The following is a 17,637-nucleotide window of genomic DNA, read 5'->3' on the forward strand; positions in this document are numbered from 1 at the left end:
ATAAAATCAAAATTTTATTTATTTATAAAATGTGGAAAAACTTTTCCTTACAATGAAATTACAAATGAAAACTATGTTACTACATATTTCTATGCAGTCTATCATAACTCCTAAGCGGCAGCTCAAAATTTTGATCATCGAATCATGCGATGGAAATCCTTTTCTTTAGGATCAGACTCAGCCTGCTCTTTGTGTAAGCTTCCTTTCTCTTCTTCGATCCTACAAAACATCAAAATGTAATCTTATCACATCATGTATTAAGAATCTACAAATAGGAACTTAACAGAGTTAGATAGTGGACTTTCCTGAAGCAGAGTCAAACATTTTGACTTTACCATCCTTGTGGTCCTTCATGTAATCAGGGAAGCTTTGTTTCCAATTCCCCTTCTCTTGGCAATAAAAGCAAGTGGACTCTTTGGCATTTTCACATGGAACTATCTCAGAACTGGCTTTTCTCTTATGATCAAAACTTTTGACCATGGCCAATTCCTTTCCTTAAGGGGAAGGATGTTGGATTAGGTGTCTAAGTTCATAACTATTTCTGGAATGTACTTGACCCGATTAGCATGGTCCATTTGGGTTGCATGACATCATGCATTTGGATAGACTAAAATGAGAGAAATAACACTTAAGGTTTATTAATATATTATAAGTTCTAATATATTAATAGTATTATTTAGTTAGTATTGATCAAGAATTAATTTGGAATTAATTAAGTTACCAAAAGAAGACTAATTAAATATATGGGTTGATTGTGTAAATCATCCATACTTATATAGTTGGCTAATGCTTCATGGATTATCATGTTGGGCCAAAACCCATAGGATGCTCCATGGATGCTCCATGGTGGTTATAGAACCCATGGGTCATGGAAATAAAAAGTCATGACAATTAGGGTTTACATGGTGTAACCCTAATTGTAACACACTATATAAGATATATGTTATTCACCAAAATCGGCCACTAAGTATACAAGTGAGGGCTAGCCGATTTCTAAGTGTTCTTCATTTCTCTCTAAGTCATTTCAATTGCATTTGGTGTTTGTGAGACATTTGAGGCATCACACTTGAGGTGGTAGGCTCACAAGGTTTTCAAGGAATCCTAACTACTACAAGGTATGTATTTCCTTCTAACTTTTATGTTTAAAAGTTCCCCATGTATGCTAGATAGGTTATGAACCTTGGAAAAACAATTTTGCATGTATCATAGATAAAACATAGATCCAAGGTTTCTAGGGTTGCATGTACACCATATGAGTGTTAGAATGCTCAAAACCCTTCAGTGGTATCAGTTCCCCATGTTTGTTTGATACTTGATGCAAAATTGTGAAAAAGCTCAGTTTTTCTGCATTCTGAAGCATGAACTCGCCAAGTCCATGGGGGGACTCGACGAGAACATGACCAAATTCATCCTACTCGACGAGTAGGCTCTTGCACTCGACCAGTAGGAGCCCCTGAATGCAGATTTTCGAGTTTTGCTGCTGGAAATGGTCTAGAAACATTACCCTAAACTGTTTTGGTGTTATAAAACTTGTTTTAGATGGTGTAATGGTTATGCTAATCCTCTTTCAATTGGTATTTTCAAATTTTCAAGTTTTATATGGTTTATTTATGATTCTTGAAATTGTTGATATGAACATTCATGAACTTATGAGTTTAGAAGATCATAGGAATTATTTGTAACTTGCTTGTTAGTTTAATTCTTGATCATTATGTGTTTTAATGGAATCCATAATTTGTCCTGAAGTTATGGATTACCAAAAAGTCACTCTTTTAAAGTCCGTTATTAAACACATAGGTTACATAAAGTGAAAAGTCTCTCATTTTATTAATCAATTAACTCATAAGTTATGAAAGATGAAAAGTTTTGAAAGTTACAAAACTTGCCCTCAAGTTTTGGAACATGTAAAGTCACTTTAAAACTTTAGTTCCAACCCCTAGAATTTTAAAAGTTAAAATTCAACCCTTATACTATTATAATATTAAAAGTCGTTTTACCGTTAGTAGGCCTCATTCACGAAGCCGGTCTATAAGGGGGTATAAGGTTGTTGCCTATAAAATGGCAGCTTAATGGGTGTCCACTCTCACCCACCGCTTACTTGACTGGTGGAGGGTCGTTAGCCGAACAGGTAGAACAAGGACTTCTAAATCTTCATTAAAAGTATGATGAAAAAAATAAAGTAACTAAATGTTTTTTATAAATTCCCAATCATAGTTACTTTAGGAAAATGTGAATAAGGTTCTAACCCATGAAATTACACTTTGCACTTTGATTAAGTCGTTAGTGGAGCGTGTGTGGTTAACCGGCACACTAACCTAGACTTAACAAGGTAGGCAAAGAGTAACTTAATATTTATCATAGTATCGGTGGAGCGTGTGTGGTAAAGCGGCACATCGATTGAGGGGTAAATATTAAGGGTACCAAGTAATTTGCATGGTTACTTCACACCTTGTTTTCTGATCCTCGACATCCCAGTCACAAAACCTGAAGGGCACACTCGATATTGAAACATGCCATTGAAAAGTTCAATGAATCTCAAAGAACCTAGGAGTTTCAAAAACCTATTAAAACATAATAATTTATTTCGTTTTTCATGGTGGAAATTGGTGAATCGTCATTCACCTACCTTCAAATATTTTACAGCTTGGATTACGACATCCCTCTTCTAAGTTATAAAATATTGTGTTGGGCCCTATCCTTAATATTACATTTGGGTGTTTTGTTAAGGACTGTCTTTATATCTAATCTAAACTTGTCTGTCTTCTTTTTCAGATGTCTTCCAACAATGTTGCTTCTGGCTCAAACCCTACCGGCTCCTTCTCTCTCATGAACCTTTGTGGGAGAGTCATCTTTGACGGTTCCAACTTTATGGATTGGATCTGGAACAACAGGATGGTCACTCGGTATGAGGACAAGGAATATGTCCTCGACAAGGAGCTTAAAGAACTCGAGCCGACTGCTGCTCCTAAGGAGGTCGCTGAATATCAGGCCCATGAAAGAGATGCTACCAAAGTGGCATGCATCATGTTGGCCACTATGACAGCCGAGCTCCAAAAGTCCTATAAGGACTACTATCCTTTTGAGATGCACCAGGATTTGATGGACCGCTACCATCAAAGTGCTTGTCAAGAGCGATATGAGATCATCTCCTCCATGATAACAACTAGGATGAAAGATGGTGAACCCATCACGGGCCACATGTAGAAAATGCAAAGGTATGTGGACCGTTTGCTGAAACTGAATGTGAACTTCCCAGAGGAGTTGGCAATAGATATCATTTTGCACTCACTACCTTCGTGTTATGATCAATTCCGCATGATATACCACATGAACAAGGAGGAAGTTACACTCAGCAAACTTCAAGGACTTTTGAAGACCGCGGAAAGTGGTCTTAAAGGTAAGTCGGTTATTACCACTCCTCCTACCGCGGCCCTTGTCTTGGCAATCGGACAAGGCAAAGGAAAGAAGAGGAAGAGCCCTTCGAGGGGTACCAAGAGAAATTCTCTTAATGGCTCCTCTTCTAGTGGAACCAAGAAAGGTTTCGTCAATCCTTCTGCTAACCCTAAAGAGGCTGAATGCTTCTATTGTCATGAAAAGTCGCACTGGAAGCGAAACTGCCAAAAATACCAGCAAGATGTTAAGGATGGGAAAGTAAAACCCAACCATGCAGGTATTTACACTATATTGTCTAACAACTCACCCTATTCTAATTCTTGGGTCCTTGATACAGGTTGTGGTATTCATATATGTTGTGATTTGAAGGGACTGAGAAGAAGTGAGAATGTGGAGCATGTGAAGATAAACTTGATCATGGCAAATAGGAAAGTTACACCTGTCACCAAGATTGGAGTTTATTCTTTATTGCTAAGTAGTGGGTTAACATTAGATTTGAATAAATGTTGTTATTCACCTGAAATGGCAAGAAATATTATTTCCTTTCATGGTTTGTACAAACAAGGTTTTACCTTTTCATTTGATAATGATAGTGGTGGTATTAATGCTTTCTTTAATAATGTTCTTTATTTTAAAGCATTACCTTGTGATGGTGTGTATGAAACTGTGTCGGTTGTAGATAACCTAGGAAACAATGTGTTGTGTATCGATTCTTCCACTAGCTTGGATAAAGCATCATTATGGCATTATCGTCTTGGACATGTAAGCAAGAAACGCATAGGCCAACTCCAAAAGGATGGAGTATTGGAGTCATTTGACCTAAAGTCACATGATAGTTGTGAATCTTGTTTGCTTGGGAAAATAACAAAGTCACCCTTCACTGGTACTTGTGCTAGGGGTGAAGGTTTGTTGGATCTTGTACACACTGATGTGTGTGGACCCTTTAGAACCGCCACAAGGGATGCGAACCGCTTCTATGTGACTTTTACTGATGATTTTAATAGATATGGATATGTCTACTTAATCAAGCATAAGTCAGAGACCTTTGAAAAGTTCAAAGAGTTTAAACAGGAAGTGGAGAATCAGATGGGCAGGAACATTAAGATGCTTCGATCCGATCGAGGTGGTGAGTATATTAGTATAGAGTTCCTTGACTATCTTAAGGAATGTGGGATTGTCTCACAATTGACACCTCCCATGACACCGCAGTTGAATGGTGTGGCTGAGAGGCGCAATCGAACCTTGTTGCATATGGTTCGTTCCATGATGAGTCGAGCTTCGCTACCAATCTCATTATGGGGGTATGCCTTAGAGACTGTCGCCCATATCCTTAATTTAGTCCCTACAAAGAAGGTTGCCAAAACACCTCATGAGATGTGGACCGAAAAAGTTCCCAATCTGGACCACATGAATATTTGGGGTTGTGAGGCTTTTGTTAGGCGTGAGTATAACGATAAGCTCGAACCTCGAAGTGAGAGGTGTATTTTCATCGGCTACCCACATAGATCCTCTGGTTACCTCTTCTACAGACCAGTGATAATGTGGTCTTTGTAGCAAGGAGATGAGTCTTTCGTGAGAGAGAGCTTATAATCCAAGGAAACAGTGGGATGCAAATTGACCTTGAAGAAATTCAAGAGTCAAGTGGTGAAGGAACGTCAAACCCTAGCAATCAACCTGAGGTGGAAACTCCTGTTGATACGACATAAGAGTCTGTACCTCTGAGGCATTCCACGAGAGTTAGGAATGCACCTGAGCATTAATATGGTTTCCATATTACTGCGGAAGGTGATACACTTATCGGTGATAGCACACTGGTAAGTCTGGATGAACCTAACATCTACACGGAAGCCATGGCAGGCCCTGAGGCTGCTAAATGGAAAGAGGCTATGGACAGCGAGATACAATCCATGTATGATAATCAAGTTTGGAACTTGGTTGACAATGTACCAGGTCGTAAGACAGTTGGGTGCAAGTGGATCTTCAAGAAGAAGACTGACATGGATGGTAATGTACACACTTATAAGGTGCGACTGGTTGCAAAGGGCTTTTCTCAAACTCCGGGAGTTGATTATGATGAGACCTTTTCACCACCAGCAAAGATTAAGTCTATTAGGGTTATGTTAGCCATTGCCGCATTTCATGATTATGAAATTTGACAAATGGATGTCAAAACCGCTTTCCTTAATGGAAAGTTGGCTGAGGATGTTTATATGAGTCAGCCAGAGGGTTTTGTCAGTGAAGAGTACCCTAATAGAGTGTGTAAGATTGAGAAATCCATTTATGGATTAAAGCAAGCACCTCGCAGATGGAATCTTTGCTTCGATGAGAAGGTTAAAGAGTTTGGCTTTTTGAGGAGTGAAGATGAATCTTGTGTATATGTCAAGGCTAGTGGGAGTATAGTCAGCTTTTTGGTATTGTATGTGCATGGCATACTACTCATAGGAAATGACATCCCAACTCTGCAGGAAGTTAAGTCCTGGCTTGGGAAGTGCTTCGCTATGAAGGAACTTGGAGAAGCTGCCTATATCCTAGGGATAAGGATTCTGAGAGACAGGAGTAAAAGACTAATTGGACTTAGTCAGAGTACCTACTTGGATAAGGTGCTGAATAGGTTCAGCATGTAGAATTCCAAGAAATGAGAGTTACCAATCCAGAGTAACGCCAGACTGAGTAAGACTCAGAGCCCGAGTACAGAGGCTGAGATAGCTGAGATGAGTAGAGTACCTTATGCTTCCGTTGTAGGCTCGATCATGTATGCTATGACTTGTACTCGTCCTGATGTGGCCTTTGCATTGAGCATGGTCAGCAGATATTATGGGAACCCTGGGAAGGCTCATTGGACTGAGGTAAAGAACATTCTCAAGTACCTGCGGAGGACTAAGGACTGGTTCCATACCCTCGGTGGGAGTGATGACTTGAGAGTATTAGGGTATAGTGATGCTAGCTTCCAGACTGATATGGATAATTTCCGCTCTCAGTCAGGCTGGGTCTTTACCTTAAACGGAGGAGCAATTTCTTGGAAAAGTTCCAAGCAGGAGACAGTGGCTGATTCAATTTGCAAATCAGAGTATATAGCGGCAAAAGAGGCAGCAAAGGAGGCTATATTGCTAAATAACTTCATTTGTGATCTTGGAGTCGTACCAGCTATAAAGGAGCCTATAGAGATTTTCTGTGATAGTGAAAGTGCAGTTTCCTTAGCCAAGGAACCAAGGGATCATGGTAGATCCAGACACAACGAAAGAAAATATAACTTCATCAGTAATCGAATAGAAGAAGGACTCCTCGTGGCAAAGAGGGTATCATCGGATGAGAACCCAACAGATCCCCTCACGAAGGGACTGGGTAGGGTTAGGCATCTTCAGCGTGCAAGGAGCATATGGCTGAAGGATGATATTAATTTTAGTAGTTAGACAACTTTGAAATGTGTAAAGTGTAATTGGCATTTGATGATGAATAAAAGTTGTATTTATTTATGAGTAAAGTGTTGATATCCATTGTCAATCGTTTACTATCGTTTCATTTTGCATGTTTTGACTTCCAGAATAATTATGTTTGGTATATCATATTATTTTAATTCTCCACAGTCGGTCATATGTTGGAAGTAGGTATGAATCAAGACTGTCATGAGTTGGTTGTAAAGGTTTAAGATGTTGGACATGGCTACAACGCTCATGAGTGATCATAAGTTCTGAGTATTGGATTCAACCCACACTCGCTGGTATCACTTCATGGAATCTATCTCGAGTGATCGCGAGATGATAATATCATATAAGTATTCAAACCTAGAGATATGACTAGTTGCCTATGTGTTGGTTATGCATTGATTGTACGAAAACGCATTGGTAACTCGATGTTATAAAACGTTCCTTTGTGTATGATTCAACAAGTAGTAGAACAAGCATATGAGATGAATTTATCTGTTCCTTCTTGGATTAGAAGCGATAACTGGGCCCCTCGATGATTTTGTGTTTACCCATGTACCGGGCCCGGTCAGAACTAAGTTGATGTGTTCAATTAAGTTCTATGTCAAACAAATCGGAAATCGAGAACCAACCTGCTGGACAATAAGTAAGACCTTGTTCCATGTATTTGTCCGGCTGATATCTAGAACAGAGGATTATATGATCACTTATCTTAAATGGCGTATCATCATCATCTCAGTTCCGAGAGACCTTGAAAGAGCTACGATTGCTGGTCGGTTCCTGAAGTCATTCTTGTAGTTATAGTTATTAGACTTATCCAAGTGGGAGACTGTTGGATTAGGTGTCTAAATTCATAACTATTTCTGGAATGTACTTGACCCGATTAGCATGGTCCATTTGGATTGCATGGCATCATGTATTTGGATAGACTAAAATGAGATAAATAACACTTAAGGTTTATTAATATATTATAAGTTCTAATATATTAATAGTATTATTTAGTTAGTATTGATCAAGAATTAATTTGAAATTAATTAAGTGACCAAAAGAAGACTAATTAAATATATGGGTTTATTGTGTAAATCATCCATACTTATATAGTGGGCTAATGCTTCATGGATTATCAAGTTGGGCTAAAACCCATAGGATCCTCCATGGATGCTCCATGGTGGTTATAGAACCCATCGGTCATGGAAATGAAAAGTCATGACAATTAGGGTTTACATAGTGTAACCCTAATTGTAACACACTATATAAGATACATGTTATTCATCAAAATCGGCCACTAAGTATACAAGTGAGGGCTAGCCGATTTCTAAGTGTTCTTCATTTCATTCTAAGTCATTCAAATTGCATTTGGTGTTATGTGAGACATTTGAGGCATCACACTTGAGGTGCTAGGATCACAAGGTTTTCAAGGAATCCTAACTACTACAAGGTATGTATTTCCTACTAACTTTTATGTTTAAAAGTTCCCCGTGTATGCTAGATAGGTTATGAACCTTGGAAAAACAACTTTGCATGTATCATAGATAAAACATAGATCCAAGGTTTCTAGGGTTGCATGTACACCATAGGAGTGTTAGAATGCTCAAAACCCTTCAAATGAATCATTTATGTGATATCCATGTCGTTGCCTATGCCCATGGCAGCTTGGGAAGTAGATCTTCCAATCAGCTTTTCTTTACCAGTACGCCAAATCATTGCTGATTCAGTAGCAATAAGCAAATAGGTAAGATCGATAAGGGTCACGTCGCGGTCTATCATATAGTAATCTTTAATGAACTCACTATATGACTTAGGAAGTGACTAAAGAACCATGTCAACAGTGTACTTCCTCGAGTCAACGACTGCTAACATTCCCAGCTTGTCAATGTGTTACTTCATCTCCAAGACATGTCCACACACAGACCTTCCGTCTTAGTGTTTGCATGCCAATAGGGTTTGAGTGACCTTGAACTTTTCAAGTTGACGAACATGTGGTTCATGGAGAATTATTGGAGGAGGTGGAGGAAGTGAAGTATGATATTGAGGAATATCATCTTCATGTGGAAAACTTTTTCCAAAAGATTCGGGAAGACCATAGTTGTCAGTAAAAGACATCTACGAGGGAGAAATTCAAGTTTAGTTGATTTAAGTCCTTAATATAACACCCAAATGAAATATTAAGGCTAGGACCCACCACAATATTTTACAATCCGGAAGAGGGATGACGTAATCCAATTGCAAAATATTTGAAGCTAGGTAAATGACGATTTACCAATTTCCACCATGAAAAACGAAAATGAATTTTAGTTTTTAAATGAATTCAAATTCGTAGATCCTTTGAGATTCATTGAACTTTTCAATCACCTGTTTAATCTCGATTATGCCCTCTCAATTTTGTGACTGGGATGCCGAGGATCACAAACAAGGCATGAATAACCATGCAAATTAGCTTGGTACTCTCGATGTTACATATCACCTAATCAATGTGCCGGTTAACCACACACGCTCCATTGATCCATGATTAATACCAAGCTACCCTTTTCCACCCTTGCTAGTCCCAAATTAGTGTGTCGGTTAACCACACACACTCCACTAACAACTTAGCAAGGTGCAAAGTGCAATTTCATGGGTTAGCACCAAATTGACATTTTTCCTAAGTAACTAAGATTGGGAATTTATAAGTGTTTAGTTACTTAGTATTTCATTATACTTTTAATGATGGTTTAGTGTCCTATCCTACCCGTTCGGCTAACGACCCTCCACCAGTCAAGGAAGCGGTGGGTGAGAGTGGACACCCATTAAACCAACATTTTATAGGCAGTAACCTTATAACTCCTTATGGACTGGCTTCGTGAATGAGGCCTACTAACGATAAGACTGACCTTTAACTTATACATATATAATATATTAGAGTTTTAATTTTATATAGTATATGGGTGTATTTTTAAACTTTTAAAATACTTGATGGTTTAATCTATAAATAAATTATACTCTTAATTTAATTAAACTTAAACCATATGATTATGGATTTAATAATACTCTTTTAATTAAACATATAATTAACTATTAATAAAATCCAGAAGAGTTAATTGAACTATTCAAAAACATCAAATTAAAAATATTTAATTAATTTGAAGTTATGAACCTATGAGTTACATTTTGAAAACTTATCAAATTACTAGGGTTTCTATGAATTCAATGTTTCTTAATTGAGTCTTTTTCAAATTTTAAAACTTGAGAGCAAGTTTTGTAATTCTTGACGACTTTTGAACTCCATAACTTAAGGAGTTAATTTCTTTTATGAAGATGAGACTTTTCAAGTTCCATAACTTAAGGAACTATTCAAAAACATTAAGATGAATTTAACTAATATTTATTTGTAACTCCTTAAAAAAACTTTTTGAGTTCCAAATTTGATAACAAAATTTGTAACTTCTTAAAAACATTTAGATCAAATTATAAACTTATAAAATAACCATTTTTATCTTTTACCAATTTGATCATAATACAACTCTTGAAAACCTTTTCATTTCCATAACTTATGAGTTTATTGTCAATTTAATGGTTGAGAATAATCACCACCATATCAGAAAAACATATTTTCTGATACAAAACGGTTTGTGGTAATCATTCTAATCCACTTGCGGCCAAAAACCCGAAAAACTGCCAATAGATGATCCAACTCGTCGAGTCGGATAATGGACTCGACGAGTTCATCACTTATGAGCATGGAATCGTCGAGTTCATGTATGGACTCGTCGAGTCCAGCTGTCAGAAGATAGCTTTTCAGCTTTTCCAACTTTGAACAGATAGCTATGCATCTATATAACAGAAAACAACCCATGACTCTGATACCACTGTTGGGTTTTATGTACTACAACACTCCTATGGTGCACATACAACCCTAATAGATTCGGATCTATGTTTCCCTAGTTATATATGCAACAAAAATTTCTCAAGCATGAAGCCTACAACTAGTATATAAATTGATATATGAATCATATGAGTAAGTTAGAAGATTACCTCTTTGTTGTAGCTTGTAGGAATTGGTATTTCAAGAGCCTATCACCTCAAGTGTGATGCCTCAAATGTCTTATAACAAACCAAGAACGAAAGGAAGAATTTGAGAGAGAGGTTGGAGACTCAAAATCGGCTAGAGCTTCTAAGAACACATAGTACACGATTTTGGCTTTAGAGGAATACATAGATATAGTGTAGGATTCCAAGGGTCATGGGTAAACCCTAATCCATACACATAGGTTATGATCCATATCTCATGTGGGCTAACTCTTCATGGATACTTACATAAACTTATCCCATTATGTATCAATAGCCCAAACAATATATATATATATATATATATATATATATATATATATATATATATATATATATATATATATATCACTGATTTACATAATCAGTCCCCGTTAATGTAATTAGTCTCTTTTGATCACTAAATTAAGTCCAAATTGATTCTTAATCAATAGTAATTAAATAATATGATTTCTCAATTAATATATTATACTTATAATATATTAATAAATCACAAATAACCTCTTTCTCAAATATCGATCCTATCAAATTGTTCCAGAGTGTGACAACCCAAATGGACCATGTTGTATCGGGTCAAGTACATACCAATTATAGTTATGGGCTTAGACACATAATCCAACACAAACATCCACAATCGATCATACTTTGGAAGAAGTAATGAGGAAAGACTGTCATGAATCCGTCTATAGATTGTCTAAAAGCTTAGACATAGCAAATGTTTGTTGCACTATTCATGAGTACACCTGAAATAGGAATTTGAGTATTGGATTAAACCGATGCTCACGTGAATCACTTCATGTATTTTATCACGAGTGATTGTGAGACGATAATATCTTATATTCTTGGAACGGAGACATATGAGTTGTAGTTTACAAGTCGGTTGCACATTGATGATGCGTAAACGCGCCAGTAACTTGGCGTTATAAAATGTATCGTTGTGTGTGATTTGATGAGTAAATTTAACAAGCATATGAGTCAATGTTTATCTATTCCTTTTACACTGAGAGGGATAAAAGCGATATTTGTGGGCCCCTTGATGATTTAGTGATGACACCCTAAGCGTTTGGCCAAGCCTGGACTATGCTGATGTGTTCAATGTAGTCTGTTGTCAGTCGTCATGAATCGGAAGTCGAGAAACAACACATGGACAGAGAGAATGATTATAATCCATGTCTCAGTCCATACGATATCTTGAAGAATGGAGGAATATATGATCCCTTATCTAAAGGACGCGTTATTGATCAAAATTCAACAACAACTTTTAAGAGCTACGATCGCTAATCAAATTCTGAAGTCGTACTTGTATTAACTGGAGCAATTTGATAGGATAGAAAATTGAGAAAGAGGTTATTTCTGATTTATTAATATAATATAAGAATAATATATTAATTGAGAAATCATAATATTTAATTGGTATTGATCAAGAATTAATTTGGAATTAATTTAGTGATCTAGAGAGACTGATTAAATTAACAGCGGATGATTATATAAATCAGTGATACATATAGGTTTGGGCCAATGATTCATGATTGATTAGTGATGGACTAAGTTTATGTGTGAGTCCATGAAGAATTAGTCCAAAAGGCTATCAAATGAATTGTTGGATCAAAAGCCTAAGTGAATGAATTAGCGTTTACAAGATACCCTTGGAATTCTACACTTTAAATGTAACCCCTAAACCCTAAAATTGGATGTGTGCATTTCAAGAAGAAGCTTGCCGATTTTGGTGCCTCCTAGTCTCTCTCACATTGTTCTCCATTTGTTGTTGGTGTCTGTGAATCATTTGAGGCATCACATTCGAGGTGCTAAGCTCTTGAAAGGTCAAGTTTTACATGCTACAAAAAAGAGGTATTCATCAAATTAGTTTTTTTATGTTGTATATCTCCAATTGAGTGCTAGTTGTAGGTTTCATACTTTGGATAATTTTATTGCATGTATAACTTGAGAAAACTTAGATACAAAGCATTAGGGTTGTATGTGCACCATAGGGATGTTATAGTGCTTAAAACCCATCAACAACTTCAATGAATGGGTTCATGTCTTAAGAGACAACCTCATGAGAGATATGAAATTGTATACACTTAAAGGTCCTAGTGCTAAACTATTTTATTTGAGCAATAAGCTTGAACATGATACCTAGTAAAGGCATCACCGTGATGCTAAACATGCTTCTAACATCAACCTAGGAATAGTTATTCATGACTTCTAGGAAGTCTTGGATAAACTAAACGTATATCTGATGATATAACAGGTCAAGCAATATTCCAATAAATATAGTGATATTTTATTTAAAGCTAGTTTAAACATTGGAATAATGCAAGGCTAAAAGAATCACCTTGTGTGATCCAGGAGGCCCATGGTTTGTGGACTGAATACCTTTAAGCCCATGAAATCTACTAAAGCCCATATGGATGGATCTTGTTCCTTTTGAGAAGAAACTGGACATTGGAAGAGGATTTACTCCTTCTATTTTGAAAGAAAGTCTGGAAGAGACTAGTACTTCTTGTATCTACTAGATAGAGCTCATACTTTTCATATAACACTTAGGCACTTGGTACTTAAATGTTAATCTGCTATTTGTAAATGGTTTGCAAATATTTATTGAAGAGTAACCAAGTTGAGCACAATCAAGATGGAACTACCATCTCGGAGTTTAGTTTATTATTAATGCTTAGAACATAAGTTACTTGTAATGTGAAAAAATATTTGTTTTGGAACAAAGTATGTTTTAATTTAGCATGTCTAAATTTATGTCTCAGTTATTTTATTCAAATGTTTGATCATTTACTCAATCGTTTTTCATAACGATAATATTCATATTCTGAAATGATTAACTTCTATTTATGAGACTAGATCTCCTAATAGAATTATGAAGTAAATATCAACATTTTATAAATAAAATCATGTTCTATATACAAGCACTTTTGACATAAACTTGTTTTTATCAAACTTATCTTTGACATTGTTATCTTTCTTATATAAATGGCATTCACATATTCCAACTTCAAGAAAGGGATCTTTGAAGGAAAATAATGTAGTTTATTTGACATATGTGAAACCTCATTTATATGTAAAGGATTCCTAATGATATTTTCACTAAGATACCAAATCAACTTTATTAACCACTATAGTAGTTTTAATTATATTTTACGTGGTAAAGCATAATTATGAAATCTTTGTTGAAGGTTTCAAAAGTTGAGATACAAACCGGTAAGAACCATCTAAGGCCTTAATAATAATAAAGGATGAACTGAATCTTACTTGGTATGATTTACTTTCTAATCGGTAGAAATATCATCCTTTAATATTTTTGGGATAATACAATCACTATTAATTGTATCTTGAATACAAATACCAACTAATAAGTAGATTAAACATTTTAAAAGATTAAGTATGGAGAGGCTCCATCCTCATCTTACTTAATGTTTTGTGGATTTGAAGATGATGTTGAACTAAAGCTTCTAAACCCAAAATCTTCTAAGTACATATTTGTATGATAATATAAATGTGGATTAGAATATTTTATGAAAACCCACCATGAAGAAGTTCTTTTATTCTTGTGAAAGCTAAGTTAGTAGAAAGCAAGCTTCTAATGAAAAAGCGATTAGGAGGTACATGGAACTTGAAATAGCTCAAGAACCATAACCTTATGTACTAATAGTTGGCACTAGTTTTAACAAGGATTGTTAAAATCGAATAATAGCTATTCACAAACACAAATCGTTTGCATTAATGGTAGAATTCATCTATGACTTGAGAAATGTGGAATCTATCATTGATGATATTTTATTGATGGTTTCTGTAAAAATCCATCAAATACCAAGATGCTATGACAGATCTTGAATTTGATAAATGACTTATAATCATGAACATAAGATGCAATCTATGTATGATAATCAAGAATGGGCTTGATTAAAATTTGTCCCTATAGCAAGGCTAGAAGGAGTAAATAATTCTTATAGAAAGAACAAATTACATGGATAACCATACACATTTAAAGCAAGACTTGTAGTAAAAGGATTATCTCATACTCATGTCATTGACTATGGTCCTCATGATACTAATGACATTGGCTATGATCAAACCATTTTCACAGGCAGCTATGATTAGATCAACAAGGATATTATTTTCTATAAATTCATATTCGTAATATGAGATATAGTAAATAGATTTAAAGAAAGACCGCTTTTCTTAATAGACATCTACTGGAAGATATCTATATATATTAGCCTGGAGGTTTTCCAAATCCATGTCATCCTAACAAAATATGTAGAGCTTGAGATCCACTTGTGGATATAAAGCAAACATCTCAATGTTGCAATCATCATTTTATGTAAAACCACAAGGTATGTTTTTATATCAAAATGAATAGAACATGTGTGTTTGCTAAGAACTAGTGGGAGCATAGTGAAATTCCAAATCTTGTATATATGCAACAAAAATTTCCCAAACATGAAGCCTACAACTAGCATACAATTTGACATATGAATCATATGAGTAAGTTAGAAGATTACGTCTTTGTCGTAGCTTGTAGAAATTGGTATTTCAAGAGCCTATCACCTCAAGTGTGATGCCTCAAATTTCTTATAACAAACCAAGAACGAAAGGAGGAATTTCAGAGAGAGGTTGGAGACTCAAAATCGGCTAGAGCTTCTAAGAACACTTAGTGCATGATTTTGGCTTTAGAGGAATACATATATATAGTGTAGGATTCCAAGGGTCATGGGTAAACCCTAATCCATACACATAGGTTATGATCCATATCTCATGTGGGCTAACTCTTCATGGATACTTACATAAACTTATCCCATCATGGATCAATAGCCCAAACAATATATATATCACTTATTTACATAATCAGTCCCCGTTAATGTAATTAGTCTCTTTTGATCACTAAATTAATTCCAAATTAATTCTTGATCAATACTAATTAAATAATATTATTTATCAATTAATATATTATACTTACAATATATTAATAAATCACAAATAACCTGTGACAACCATCAATTTTTGGCCAAGTCAAAGTCAACTAAAGTCAACGAGTCAAACCGGTCAACTCATCTAACCCTTGTACATTAGGGTTTCCATTATGTTTCTTATTGAACAACTCGCAATCTTAATACAAAGTATCACTTAGAGTTTTCACGTGTTCGGAAATTCTAAACCCTAATCAGGGCAAGTAATGAAACTACTCAATAAAACATTATTCCTTAACCCTCAGGGGCTTATAACAATCATAACGAGACTTAACGGGATGTACAAACCTTGCGTTGCGAAGCCAAACACTCAAAAAGGTCACAAAAGAAGTCTCTCCCAATCTCTTTCACTCTAACTCTCCCAAAACTCTCTAAGTAGGAGAAATCGCTCCAAGAATGTGAAATCTCTCCCAAATCTCTCCAAGTATGTGAAATCTCTCCCAAATCTCTCTCTGTATGAGAAATCTCTCCAAGAATGTGAAATCTCTCCCAAATCTCTCCAAGTATGTGAAATCTCTCCCAAATCTCTCTCTGTATGAGATATCTCTCCAAGAATGTGAAATCTCTCCCAAATCTCTCCAAGTATGTGAAATCTCTCCCAAATCTCTCTCTGTATGAGAAATCTCTCCAAGAATGTGAAATCTCTCCGAATCTCTCCAAGTATGTGAAATCTCTCCCAAATCTCTCTCTGTATGAGAAATCTCTCCAAGTATGTGAAATCTCTCCCAAATCTCTCTCTGTATGAGAAATCTCTCCAAGTATGTGAAATCTCTCCCAAATCTATCTCTGTATGAGAAATCTCTCCAAGAATGTGAAATCTCTCCCAAATCTCTCTCTGTATGTCAAATCTCTCCAAGTATGTCAAATCTCTCCCAAATCTCTCTCAAAATCTCTCTCAACTTCTTATAATCACTCGGGGCATCCCGACCCTTAATTTAGTCGAAATCCGCTCGAAAACGGAAGTCTACGCGAAAAACAGCCTTAAGGAGCCGAAACCCCTCTTAGGAGCCGAAACCCCTCTTAAGAGCCGAACCTCTTAGGAGCCGAACCTCTTAAGAACCGAAACCCTCTCAACCGAAATGGACCGAGCGCTCGGTCTATTTCGGTCCCCTGATCATGTTGAACCGAGACCTGACTTTCGGCTCACCTCTTCCAACCTTCGGTCCGAGAGGACTACCTTCGGTCCGAGATCATGACCTTTGGTCCCTTCTGATGAGCAGCCTGCGAGACCTCTCGGTTCCAATGAACAACCGAGCCTCACCTTCGGTTCTATGCTCCTAAGGAGCCGAACCTGCGCACCTTCGACCCTGAAGTTCGGATTTCAGCAATTCCTACCCGGTTTTCAATATTTTTAGTGTTTTAAGCTCGTTTTTCGTGATTTTAACGCGGGATTTTCACCCAAACTCGTATTTTAACATAATAAACCCTAAATATTCATATTTTGAATATATTTTGGGGAAAATCATTGACTAAGAATAAAATCTATTTAGTGAGATATTTAGGTGGAGTGTTGACTTATCCTTTAAACAAGGACACAAGCAACCTCCTCATACCTTCATAGTACAACCCCTTGTCCTTCCACCATGCATAGTCATTCCATAGTACTTTCCCACCATTTTTCAGCCACACACTTGGTCAAGTGCTGGAAAACCTTCCTCTCTCCTCACATTACTCACATTTTCCTCCAAGTGACAAACTTCATTCTCTCTCACTTCCTCTCTCTAGATTTCGAGATTCAAGGCTATTCTCCAAGCTTTTCTTCTATATTTGGTAAGTATCTTCCTCCTACACTTAGATAT

The sequence above is a fragment of the Lactuca virosa genome, chromosome 4 (genome assembly GCF_052849685.1).
Source record: "Lactuca virosa cultivar CGN04683 chromosome 4, Lactuca_virosa_CGN04683_v6, whole genome shotgun sequence".
Taxonomy (NCBI): Eukaryota; Viridiplantae; Streptophyta; class Magnoliopsida; order Asterales; family Asteraceae; genus Lactuca; species Lactuca virosa.